Source organism: Aulonocara sp. 'chitande type north' Nkhata Bay, linkage group LG10 (assembly GCF_057382095.1).
Source record: "Aulonocara sp. 'chitande type north' Nkhata Bay isolate Kocher_YH1m ecotype deep benthic linkage group LG10, A_spYH_male_GT1.1, whole genome shotgun sequence".
NCBI lineage: Eukaryota > Metazoa > Chordata > Actinopteri > Cichliformes > Cichlidae > Aulonocara > Aulonocara sp. 'chitande type north' Nkhata Bay.
The window spans coordinates 8,095,208-8,108,635 of NC_141353.1; the positions used below are offsets into that span (position 1 = coordinate 8,095,208).

General features: G+C 38.5%; 1 long non-coding RNA gene across 8 annotated transcripts; it reads right to left on the reverse strand.

The window, feature by feature from the left end:
- Positions 1 to 2,678: 2,678 nt before the first annotated feature.
- Positions 2,679 to 12,831, reverse strand: LOC147320134 (uncharacterized). 8 transcript variants are annotated; one of them, XR_015131215.1, is made up of 11 exons: positions 12,748 to 12,831; positions 12,462 to 12,542; positions 11,084 to 11,244; positions 10,385 to 10,546; positions 10,024 to 10,132; positions 9,799 to 9,918; positions 9,495 to 9,656; positions 5,524 to 5,637; positions 4,640 to 4,797; positions 4,155 to 4,212; positions 2,682 to 3,201 (listed from the first exon to the last, which is right to left on the reverse strand). It is a non-coding gene; the product is annotated as an uncharacterized LOC147320134 (long non-coding RNA). The 8 variants fall into 8 exon arrangements; XR_015131214.1 differs by having other exon boundaries at positions 2,687 to 3,201; positions 12,462 to 12,826; XR_015131219.1 differs by lacking the exons at positions 12,462 to 12,542; positions 12,748 to 12,831 and having other exon boundaries at positions 2,679 to 3,201; positions 5,531 to 5,637; positions 11,084 to 12,454.
- Between the last annotated feature and the right edge of the window lie 597 nt (positions 12,832 to 13,428).

The window sequence follows — 13,428 nt, forward strand, 5'->3', positions numbered from 1 at the left end:
CTATTTGCCCAGCACGGGGATATTGAGTTCTATAAGATAAAGCCATAAACATGTTTGTCTGAGTCTTCTATCAAAAGTTACAGCGATTTATATGAAGTTGTTAAAAAAAAACTTTATTTCGCCAAGACAATGCGTTTCTCACTGTTACATGCATTTGAATGGGAAACTCGCCTGAAACAAAGTATAGGTTTTCATTATGTGAATAATTTTAAAATCTTAGCTCAAACGGCTGCAAAACCTGTTTGCCCAGCACGGGGATATTGAGTTCTATAAGATAAAGCCATAAACATGTTTGTCTGAGTCTTCTATCAAAAGTTACAGCGATTTATATGAAGTTGTTAAAAAAAAACTTTATTTCGCCAAGACAATGCGTTTCTCACTGTTACATGCATTTGAATGGGAAACTCGCCTGAAACAAAGTATAGGTTTTCATTATGTGAATAATTTTAAAATCTTAGCTCAAACGGCTGCAAAACCTGTTTGCCCAGCACGGGGATATTGAGTTCTATAAGATAAAGCCATAAACATGTTTGTCTGAGTCTTCTATCAAAAGTTACAGCGATTTATATGAAGTTGTTAAAAAAAAACTTTATTTCGCCAAGACAATGCGTTTCTCACTGTTACATGCATTTGAATGGGAAACTCGCCTGAAACAAAGTATAGGTTTTCATTATGTGAATAATTTTAAAATCTTAGCTCAAACGGCTGCAAAACCTGTTTGCCCAGCACGGGGATATTGAGTTCTATAAGATAAAGCCATAAACATGTTTGTCTGAGTCTTCTATCAAAAGTTACAGCGATTTATATGAAGTTGTTCAAAAACGCTTTATTTCGCCAAGACAATGCGTTTCTCACTGTTACATGCATTTGAATGGGAAACTCGCCTGAAACAAAGTATAGGTTTTCATTATGTGAATAATTTTAAAATCTTAGCTCAAACGGCTGCAAAACCTGTTTGCCCAAGCACGGGGATATTGAGTTCTATAAGATAAAGCCATAAACATGTTTGTCTGAGTCTTCTATCAAAAGTTACAGCGATTTATATGAAGTTGTTCAAAAACGCTTTATTTCGCCAAGACAATGCGTTTCTCACTGTTACATGCATTTGAATGGGAAACTCGCCTGAAACAAAGTATAGGTTTTCATTATGTGAATAATTTTAAAATCTTAGCTCAAACGGCTGCAAAACCTGTTTGCCCAGCACAGGGATATTGAGTTCTATAAGATAAAGCCATAAACATGTTTGTCTGAGTCTTCTATCAAAAGTTACAGCGATTTATATGAAGTTGTTCAAAAACGCTTTATTTCGCCAAGACAATGCGTTTCTCACTGTTACATGCATTTGAATGGGAAACTCGCCTGAAACAAAGTATAGGTTTTCATTATGTGAATACTTTTAAAATCTTAGCTCGAACGGCTGCAAAACCTGTTTGCCCAGCACGGGGATATTGAGTTCTATAAGATAAAGCCATAAACATGTTTGTCTGAGTCTTCTATCAAAAGTTACAGCGATTTATATGAAGTTGTTCAAAAACGCTTTATTTCGCCAAGACAATGCGTTTCTCACTGTTACATGCATTTGAATGGGAAACTCGCCTGAAACAACGTATAGGTTTTCATTATGTGAATAATTTTAAAATCTTAGCTCAAACGGCTGCAAAACCTGTTTGCCCAGCACGGGGATATTGAGTTCTATAAGATAAAGCCATAAACATGTTTGTCTGAGTCTTCTATCAAAAGTTACAGCGATTTATATGAAGTTGTTCAAAAACGCTTTATTTTGCCAAGACAATGCGTTTCTCACTGTTACATGCATTTGAATGGGAAACTCGCCTGAAACAACGTATAGGTTTTCATTATGTGAATAATTTTAAAATCTTAGCTCAAACAGCTGCAAAACCTGTTTGCCCAGCACGGGGATATTGAGTTCTATAAGATAAAGCCATAAACATGTTTGTCTGAGTCTTCTATCAAAAGTTACAGCGATTTATATGAAGTTGTTCAAAAACGCTTTATTTCGCCAAGACAGTGGGTTTTAGAGTCTTCATCATTAAATCTCTGGTTGCTTCATTTTTCTATCCTATATCAGATATTTTAAAGGTTATCTTAGGTAAAGTTCCATTCTCATGGTGAGGCAAAGTGCTTTATGTGTGTGTGTGCCCGTGTCATGAACGGCTATAAAAGGCCTATAATTAAAGAACAAAGCGGGGTTTGAGTTCGAGTTGCGGCAGACTGTCACTACTTGTAAATGGAACGCAGCCTTCCTACGGCGGACAGCTAATAACAGGAATCGGACGCGGTCCAGCCAAGTCCACAGCAACCACCATAGCAACCGCCTAGCATGACCTTAAAAACATATTCTGTCTTCATAACTATCAAAATCGTGAAATGATTTGCAAAGTGTGAAAGTGTTACAGCTGCAGAGAGCTATGGCGGTATCTATGGAAGCTGTTTACATAGCTAATAATATACGATGTAACCATGGAGACAGTCAGTCACTTGAGCTAGCGGTGCATGTTTACTACAGTGAATAAGGTGATTGAGTGCACAGCGTCCACACTCTGCAGGGGGTAAAGACATTACTTCAATATTGTTTTATATTGATATATATTAGCCTTCTGTTGACCATCACCTCAGGTTCACCATTACAGTTTCAGATTACAGATGCACACTGTCTAAACACATTCAAAAACTCATGTCTCAGAAATAAGCACAGCTGTTCATGTTTGTCATTAGAGTTTTATTTGTAAGAAAATTATGAACTTCATATTGTGCATTAAATAAAAGAACATTTCACAACTCTGAGTCAACAGAAACAGGTAACAGAAATGTCTCTAATGTGTACAGTGTAGTGTAAGCATTAAAAGATCATAAAGGAAAAACTAACATTTATGTGAAACTAATTGTAATAAAAAATGAGCAGGTGCTTTATAGATTTAAAAGAAAGAATCTGAAAACAACACTTTTTTGGTCTAAGTGATCAAAGTAGAAAACAGAACTGATGTTCAAGAACAAACCGTAGCTGCACTAATATTACACATCTCGATCGTTGTACTGAACAGACATGTTGCTTTTAAAACCACATGCAGTGTGTGACCATGACTGTTCACTGAGACCATGAACGCCACTTCGCTGAAGCATTCTTCTTCTTCTTCTTGCCATTAAATTGGAAGCAGAAGCAGCACGAGCTGATTTGATCTACTGAAAGGAAAAAGCAGAACATCTGAGTTGAAACCAGTCAGCTGAAATCATTAAGACAGGAACAAATTCAATGCAGTGTCTCAAGTGGCTTAGCCTGTTACAACTGTTGATACAAGCTAAATACGGTTAACACACAGTGTCAGGGAGCTCCAGTGTGGGAACTAGTGGCTTTAGGTTTGTAGTCATTTAACTTTCATCCATTCATTCATTTAATTCAGGAGGAAGAAATGCCAGGTTGGTGCAGGCTGGTTACATGCATTTGGTCCCATGCTGTCTTTAATTAAATGACTTGGTTCATTTTATGGCTGGGCTGTATGTGGGGTTATATCATGTTATTTGGGCAGGAGTACCTGTCCCCTGTTAGACTTAGAAAGTTTCTCCATAAGTAGAGTTTCTAACTCTTCTAGCACATCTGTGGCTGACAGCTTTTTGGTGGCTCTTTTTACCCCACACTGGTTGTGAGTGTGTAAATAGCCCCACTAGTTATTTTGGGTTGCAGTTAACTAGGGAGGAAGGGGTGGGTATGCCATGATTAGGTGAATAACAATTATATGTGATACATAAATTTCACAATGCATGCATATATCTCTATCAATTAAACCTGGCCTGAGGGCTGCCATTTTTTACATTCAGTTATTTCTCTTAGAAATGTTGGAACTAAATAATGAATGTGTTACAGTTAAAGTGAAACACTGGTCAGTGTAAATGGCTCATTGGGACACAGAAACCTTTAAATTAAACCTGATATCTAGTGTCAAACAATATCAAAGCTGTAAAAGATGTTTACATTCAGAATTTATAAAACTATGATTGTAAATAAATTCAAACAAGTGAGCTTTTCTCTTTGTGCTGAATATCAACACTGTGGTTTCTTAGACTGTAAGCTGTACTTTAGTGCAACCAGTTGCAGAAGCTGCCACTCCAAATGTCTTTTGATAACAAGAAAAAAATACCTTTTCAGTACACGGCCTGAAGTTCTTCTCCGAAATCTTCTGCAATCGGCTTTGTCTGCTGGTTTGAAGACAATAAACCATAAAAAAGATGATTTAGTCACTTTGTCTGTGTCATGCAGCTCGAATGTGTCGTGTAACGATGTTGAATAGCCGTCGTTATCCCTCTGCTGCGTCAGTAGGATTGTACTGTACAGCATCTCATTGATATGTGAGGAATGCTAATGTAACACGATAACAGACTTACATCATTAAAATATAAAGTGCAGGAGATATTTAGATATTTTTTATATTTATATTACATTTTATAGCTGACGGATATTACTAAATAGATAGAATTTACTAAATAGCTGGATGAACATGAAAAATATGTCTATAATAACAAATGACCATGAGAGCCAGTAGAATTAATTCAGCTGGACACTCAAAAGACGTCCTTAAATGCTCTTTAAGTGGCAGAACAGATGAACAAACAGTTAATCGCTTACTTGAGATGAAATCTGCTCAGCTACTTTGAAAACAGCTTCTAACTGGTTCCTCCTTTAACAGGATGACTGCTCAGGGGTAAGGCCATCATGCAATCCAGCAACCTTTATGGTTCTGCTTTGATTCACCAGGAACTATTAGGGAAACCTTCCAGCGCCTCCTGTGAAAGACACAGGCATAAACACACAAACATTTATTAACATGTTCCACAGTGTTCCAGTTTGATTTTCTTATCCTGTGGACAACAACGTACATGGATGCAGGTTTATTGTTAACTTTTGTAAGGTTTATTTAATGAACATATCCAGCTGCAGCTCCACTGTGATCCTGAACTGGATAAGCACTTAAGAAAATGTGTCAATAAATGGACAAACATCAACTTACTATATTTATCCAAACAGACGGGACCAATAATGCTTCGCTGAGTTAGAGACTTTAACAGACTCTTCTATGTAAGAATGTCTCGTGCTGATATACCTGCAAACTTGACAACAAAGGTTTTTTAGACTACATGTAGCTGTCCTCTATGTCAGCTAACACATTTACATTTATGTCACACTTATTTCTGCTTTCCCATTTTATAATTATTACTTACATTTTGATTAGATACCTTGAGTTTGTAAATGATCAGATTACATAATTGGAATACAATGTATCCAATTCAGGGTTGCGGGAGGATGAAGCCTATCCCAGCTGATACAGGACAAAGACAGGCTGCCAGTTTATTGCAGGGCTAATACAACATGTGTAACAGAAAATCCACTTAAATGTTTGATATTTCTTATAATAATCATAATTATGACTATTATTTAAAGGTTTCTTCATAAATACATTTTGATTTTTTATAACCCCTAAAATATAAACCTGAGCTGTTTCAGATTCTGACCTCTGACCTCAGTGACCTGGCTGTGTCCTCACTGCAGCTCCCTCTTGGAAGTACGTCTGCTTCTTGTCTTCCCCCAGTGTTGACCGCCTGATATCAAGATATCACGTACTGTAACTGAGGAACAAAAAAGGACAAACACTTGCCTTCATTTAAAAGTACATTCATACAGAGATAATCTATGGAAACACACTAGTTCACAGTTTGGGAGGAACCAGTTCCTGTGAAACATTTCTGTATATGAACATCATGTGGAGAATGAATGAAATGAGTTCTTCAGGTGACTCAGCAGTCCCACACTGACAAATGAAATCTAGTTAAACTATTAAGCATATTTGCTCTTCTGAAATCTGTGTTAAACAACAACAAACATAAATTAGTAACAAAAACTACAGCTGAGTATAGGCTTTACAAACCACCAGCAGCCATAATGCTAAATTTTAATCTTCAAATGTTTCTGAGCTGTCTTCAACCTGCTTTTAGCACATTAAAGTCTCAATAAATAAAGTCAATGCAGACTCAATCCTAAATGTTCAGCACACAGAGACACAGAGGTACTGTTTAAAGTTTAGTGTTAACTTGAGTCACTGATCATTCACAGTATTACAGAGTCTGGCAGTCTTTGCATGATGTCCACGTCACTGTAAGTTTCTAGCTGACTCTCAGGTGTGCCAGCAGGAAAGAGTAATAATAACCTGCATCCTGAGGTTTGTCATGCAGGATTAAAGGAGCCAAGCTTTGTTCACACAGCTAGGATTGTATTTTACACTGACCCTGGGTCAGTATCAACTTCAAGAAGACAGCTGTAACTGTTGATAGAAGAATCACACACACATATTTATGGCTTTGCCTTATAGAATTCAGCATCTCAGTGCTCAGGAAATAGGTTTTGCAGCTGTTTGAGCTAAGATTTTCAAGTTATTCACAAATTAAAACCTATACTTTGTGTCGGGCAAGAACTAAATTCAAATGCATGTAACAGTGAGAAACGCGTTTCTCATCAACTTCATAGAGCTTGCTGTAACTTTTGATAGAAGACTCAGACAAACATATTCATGGCTTTATCTTATAGACTTCAATATCCCCCCAATGTGTGTGTGAGTCTTCTCTCAAAATTTACAGCTGTCTTTATGAAGTTTATGGAAAAACGCTTTATTTCACCACGTTAGTGCGTTTCTCGCTATTACATGCATTTGAATGGAGTTCTCGCCCGACACAAAGTATAGGTTTTCAATTTGTGAATAACTTGAAAATCTTAGCTCAAACAGCTGCAAAACCTATTTCCTCAGCACGGAGATGCTGAATTCTATAAGGCAAAGCCATAAATATGTGTGTGTGTGAGTCCTCTATCAAAAGTTACAGCTGTCTTCATGAAGTTGATACTGACCCAGGGTCAGTGTAAAATACAAGTTATTCACATAATGAAAACTTATACTTTGTTTCGTGCAAGAACTCCATTCAAATGCATGTAATAGTCAGAAACGCACTGTCTCGGCGAAATGAAGCCTTTTTGTACAACTTCATGAAGTTAGCTGTAACTTTTGATAAAAGGCTCAAAGCAGAGGGATAACGACGGCTATTCAACATCGTTACACGACACATTCGAGCTGCATGACGCAGACAAAGTGACTAAATCATCTTTTTTGTGGTTTATTGTCTTCAAACCAGCAGACAAAGCCGATTGCAGAAGATGTCGGAGAAGAACTTCAGGCCGTGTACTGAAAAGGTATTTTTTTCTTGTTATCAAAAGACATTTGGAGTGGCAGCTTCTGCAACTGGTTGCACTAAAGTACAGCTTACAGTCTAAGAAACCACAGTGTTGATATTCAGCACAAAGAGAAAAGCTCACTTGTTTGAATTTATTTACAATCATAGTTTTATAAATTCTGAATGTAAACATCTTTTACAGCTTTGATATTGTTTGACACTAGATATCAGGTTTAATTTAAAGGTTTCTGTGTCCCAATGAGCCATTTACACTGACCAGTGTTTCACTTTAACTGTAACACATTCATTATTTAGTTCCAACATTTCTAAGAGAAATAACTGAATGTAAAAAATGGCAGCCCTCAGGCCAGGTTTAATTGATAGAGATATATGCATGCATTGTGAAATTTATGTATCACATATAATTGTTATTCACCTAATCATGGCATACCCACCCCTTCCTCCCTAGTTAACTGCAACCCAAAATAACTAGTGGGGCTATTTACACACTCACAACCAGTGTGGGGTAAAAAGAGCCACCAAAAAGCTGTCAGCCACAGATGTGCTAGAAGAGTTAGAAACTCTACTTATGGAGAAACTTTCTAAGTCTAACAGGGGACAGGTACTCCTGCCCAAATAACATGATATAACCCCACATACAGCCCAGCCATAAAATGAACCAAGTCATTTAATTAAAGACAGCATGGGACCAAATGCATGTAACCAGCCTGCACCAACCTGGCATTTCTTCCTCCTGAATTAAATGAATGAATGGATGAAAGTTAAATGACTACAAACCTAAAGCCACTAGTTCCCACACTGGAGCTCCCTGACACTGTGTGTTAACCGTATTTAGCTTGTATCAACAGTTGTAACAGGCTAAGCCACTTGAGACACTGCATTGAATTTGTTCCTGTCTTAATGATTTCAGCTGACTGGTTTCAACTCAGATGTTCTGCTTTTTCCTTTCAGTAGATCAAATCAGCTCGTGCTGCTTCTGCGTCCAATTTAATGGCAAGAAGAAGAAGAAGAATGCTTCAGCGAAGTGGCGTTCATGGTCTCAGTGAACAGTCATGGTCACACACTGCATGTGGTTTTAAAAGCAACATGTCTGTTCAGTACAACGATCGAGATGTGTAATATTAGTGCAGCTACGGTTTGTTCTTGAACATCAGTTCTGTTTTCTACTTTGATCACTTAGACCAAAAAAGTGTTGTTTTCAGATTCTTTCTTTTAAATCTATAAAGCACCTGCTCATTTTTTATTACAATTAGTTTCACATAAATGTTAGTTTTTCCTTTATGATCTTTTAATGCTTACACTACACTGTACACATTAGAGACATTTCTGTTACCTGTTTCTGTTGACTCAGAGTTGTGAAATGTTCTTTTATTTAATGCACAATATGAAGTTCATAATTTTCTTACAAATAAAACTCTAATGACAAACATGAACAGCTGTGCTTATTTCTGAGACATGAGTTTTTGAATGTGTTTAGACAGTGTGCATCTGTAATCTGAAACTGTAATGGTGAACCTGAGGTGATGGTCAACAGAAGGCTAATATATATCAATATAAAACAATATTGAAGTAATGTCTTTACCCCCTGCAGAGTGTGGACGCTGTGCACTCAATCACCTTATTCACTGTAGTAAACATGCACCGCTAGCTCAAGTGACTGACTGTCTCCATGGTTACATCGTATATTATTAGCTATGTAAACAGCTTCCATAGATACCGCCATAGCTCTCTGCAGCTGTAACACTTTCACACTTTGCAAATCATTTCACGATTTTGATAGTTATGAAGACAGAATATGTTTTTAAGGTCATGCTAGGCGGTTGCTATGGTGGTTGCTGTGGACTTGGCTGGACCGCGTCCGATTCCTGTTATTAGCTGTCCGCCGTAGGAAGGCTGCGTTCCATTTACAAGTAGTGACAGTCTGCCGCAACTCGAACTCAAACCCCGCTTTGTTCTTTAATTATAGGCCTTTTATAGCCGTTCATGACACGGGCACACACACATAAAGCACTTTGCCTCACCATGAGAATGGAACTTTACCTAAGCTAACCTTTAAAATATCTGATATAGGATAGAAAAAATGAAGCAACCAGAGATTTAATGATGAAGACTCTGGGTTCTGTAGTGACCTGAATGACTCTTTGCATACAATTTATTGAAGAGGACTTTAGAATGCACTTTACATTTAGACTGTTGCTGTTTAATTTTTTACATTGTTGCGGTGTTATGTCATGAATAAAGTTCACCTGCTGGGGGTTTGATGGATCAGATCATCATAATCAATGGGTCCTGAGGTGGGCGGGACTGTCTCTGGTGATGTCACCATGAAGGAACAGCATCTGGCACGTGTTGCTGAAACATCCCAGTACACTGGTGTAGTTTCCTCTCCAGCTGTTTGACATTTGACACTTCAACATTAAGGAGAAGAAGAAGAAACAGTGTTAGGTCAGGTGACCACATGGTTTCTAAAGTAACTGACAGGAAGTAACCAGGCCGTTAGAAATGGATGGCATGTGTTTAGAGTTACTGGAGTTGGGTAACTCTACTTACCAAAAGCAGAAGCACACAGATGAAGGATCAGATGCTGAATGTTGCAGGAACATGCTCGTGCGGTGGTCATTCAGTGCTGCTCCGGCAGGTTAGACAGTCCAAGACTGATATACTGCCCATCTGAGAGTTTGAAAACACACATGCAAAGATTTATTTTGTATTACAGTCAAAGTTGGATGTTCATTTTTGTCCTTTAAAAATGTTTGTGTATTTGAAAGCGCTAACATTTAAGGATGACTTGGATCGTCTCCTTTAAAGGGGAGACAAGTGTATCCACTGATCCACGTCACTTTACCTGGATGATGACTCCTCTCCCCCTCACTCAGAAACGCTCCTAATATAACCAAGCAAATAAATAATATTGAAGATTTACTTACATCATTACAAAAACAGGAAAAACATCTCCCTTTGATTCTATTTCTCCATTCCTGCTGAACATCAGGCAACAAATATCTCAATAAATCACAGTAAAATGTAAAGCACATGTTTTCTCTGCTTTGTCTAACCTCTGCAGAGCCTCTGTCAAGAAAAACATATCTGTAAGCATAAAACAAATATACATTTCATAACACGTCACTGGACAAACCTCGGTCAGTTGATTTCCTCTGTGCAGTGTAGACGAACATCAGTCAGCAAGTCAAGGTGGTGAGATGGACTGGTGTCCTTTGTGACTCTGCTGGTTCTTCTGAGGAAATACCACCGTCTCTCCACACCGTCACCATCTGTGAGCACAAACTGCTGCTCTGCTCTGCCAGCATGTAGGAAATCACATATCACACACACAGGGGTGAAGAAACATTAGAACTCAACTTTGGATACTTTAGATCTAAACAGATCAAAGTAGCTCTTAGCTTCAACAATCAGTGAACAGACAAACAATGATACCATACTGATTCTGTATGAATACAATATGGTATTTTCAATACAGGTGTCAAATTAATTTACTAAAACTAATACAGATATATGTATTTTTTTTTTTATAAATTCGTTTGCTAAATTATAAGAATATATATTTTTTCATTTAACAATTGCAACTGAAAGAAATTAAATATTGAACAAAAATATATTGTCACATTCTGAGCATGCTCAGCATGCTGACAGACTTGAAGTTGCTACAGATTTTAAGAAGTGATAATTATAGGGAAAAAACTTCTCTTTTTCATCCGTTTAATCAAACATTTGATGCCTTAGATGTCTCAGTCCTATAGCATTCTGCAACTACAACTAAGCTGAAGCTTGGATTTGGCTGCAGGTGCCCTGTACATCCTTCTCAACATGTGGGTACCATTTAATCACACTTCTTCCTGAGCTTTGCTTCGTCACAAGACCAAAGGTGGCATCCCGTGTCACGGTCATATCATCATCCAGAAGAAACATTTGAAGAAACATCATGGAGAAGAAACATTTACGCGCCTCCCGGTTTTGTTTTCTGATCCTGCAAAAAGACTGAGGACAACAAAGCCCAGAGAACACGAGATACACAACATCCAACATTCAGACTCAACAGCCTCCATAAATGAAGAGCACCAGGTTGGTTCAGTTATAGTAGATGTCATGGAATTTTTTAAATAAAGTCTGCAACACAGAAAGAGCTGTGATCATGCTATTTATTACTGTGCACAGGAGAGCAAACACACATCAAACATCACAGTTCAGTCATGTCAGCTCTGCCACTTCACGTGTCTCGCTATGAAACCTAACGGATCAATGGTTATGCTGTTTTGTGCCCTTGACGTTATCAGCACCTGTAAAGGGAGTTGTTTTCTCAAACTGCTGAAGTAAGTTCATCTAGTTTTAGAAACCTTCATTGAACAGTCTATAACAGTGTCACAACTAAGCATATGCATAAGCACTTAAATGCTTTAAATGAGAATAACATAAAATTTCTATTACAGGAGCTAGAGCCTGTCCCAGTAGTCATAGGTAGAGCACACCTGGACAGGTCACCAGTCTGTCAGAGGACTAACACAGATGCAGCCTGACTCAATCCTAAATGTTCAGCACACAGAGACACAGAGGTACCGTTTAAAGTTTAGTGTTAACTTGAGTCACTGATCATTCGCAGTATTACAGAGTCTGGCAGTCTTTGCATGATGTCCACGTCACTGTAAGTTTCTAGCTGACTCTCAGGTGTGACAGGTGTGCCAGCAGGAAAGAGTAATAATAGCCTGCATCCTGAGGTTTTTCATGCAGGATTAAAGGAGCCAGGCTTTGTTCACACAGCTAGGATTGTATTTTACACTGACCCTGGGTCAGTATAAGTATCATACAGTTTAAACGAAGCACTGAAACTTGCACATATTTATTACAGATGCACTGAAGCTAATCGAGATATTTGCTGTCAGTCTGTGGCTGCAATTAAACACTTTACTGGAAACTTTATTAACTAGTAACTTCGTCAGTCATGACAGAAGCTAATATTTCTGTGCTAACATCGTTTAAACAGTAACAGCTTTACTCCAATATAAGCTAACGTTTACACCGTAACTTTAAGCTAGCACCATAAAGACGGTAAAACACGTAATAACATCTACAAATGCATCTTAAAGCTGTTATATTAGCACTCGGTGTATTACTAACATAACCACATTAACATTATTGACACTCGCTGGTCTGACTTTTAATAGTCATTCTATAAATGCTGTCCGTTTAAACTGTCTTACCTGTACACACTCCTGTATCCACCGGATTGCAGCCAGAGTGGATTCTGGAGTCTTCCCACGCTCCTGTTAGTGATCCTCCATCTGGATGGATGATAACAACCTTCTGAACAATCTAGCAGGAGATGGTCCATATCTAGGGGATATGGACTGACAACAGCCGAAGCGGGTGAATAAAGTCACCCAGTCGCTAGCTGTGCGATTACCCAGCATACACCAGCACAATATTAGGCACAGCACCACCATAGACATTTTCAGTGGTTTTGAATGCAGGACATGGTTATCTTACCTTGTAAAATGCATGACAATAAAACAGCTAACCACCATAAAATGGTATTGTGTATGTATGTATGTGCATGTGTGTGTGTGTGTGTGTGAGAGAGAGAGAGAGAGGGGGGGGAGATCAAAGGCGTGCGCTTATGTTTTTTCTTGATCAAGAGTGTGCCTCCTCTCTCTTATTGGATGTATGGTATAGCATGTTTATTCAGGTGCACCTTTGAAGTCTATGAGAATACTTTGCAGCCTGGTCTGAGTGGTCATTTCTGCACAGACACAATGAAGCGTGCACTCAGTTTAGAGGAGGCTGTTGCTGCAGTTTTGCACTCTCCACAAGCAGTGGAGATACTTCTGACAGCGAAGAAGAATTTTTGCCAGGCACCGAGGAGCTTTGCAGCTCATGTGCGGAGGAGGAGAAGGAGAAGGAGGAAGAAGAGCAGGAGGAAGAGACAAGACTGGAGGATGGCCAGTGGAGATCTAAAAATGGAGAAATCATGTGGCAACCCACACACGAAGAGGTCCTGCCATTTTTTCCTCCCCCCATTTTAACCCCAGGACCAACCCATTATGCAATTCGTATAGGATCAGCAGCCCTGTGAGCACTTTCCATCTTTTTTTTGCAGAGGACATTATGCAGCTAATCCTGCATTTCACCAACCTGCAGGGGCAACAGGTCAGTAAAAGACTGGAAGGA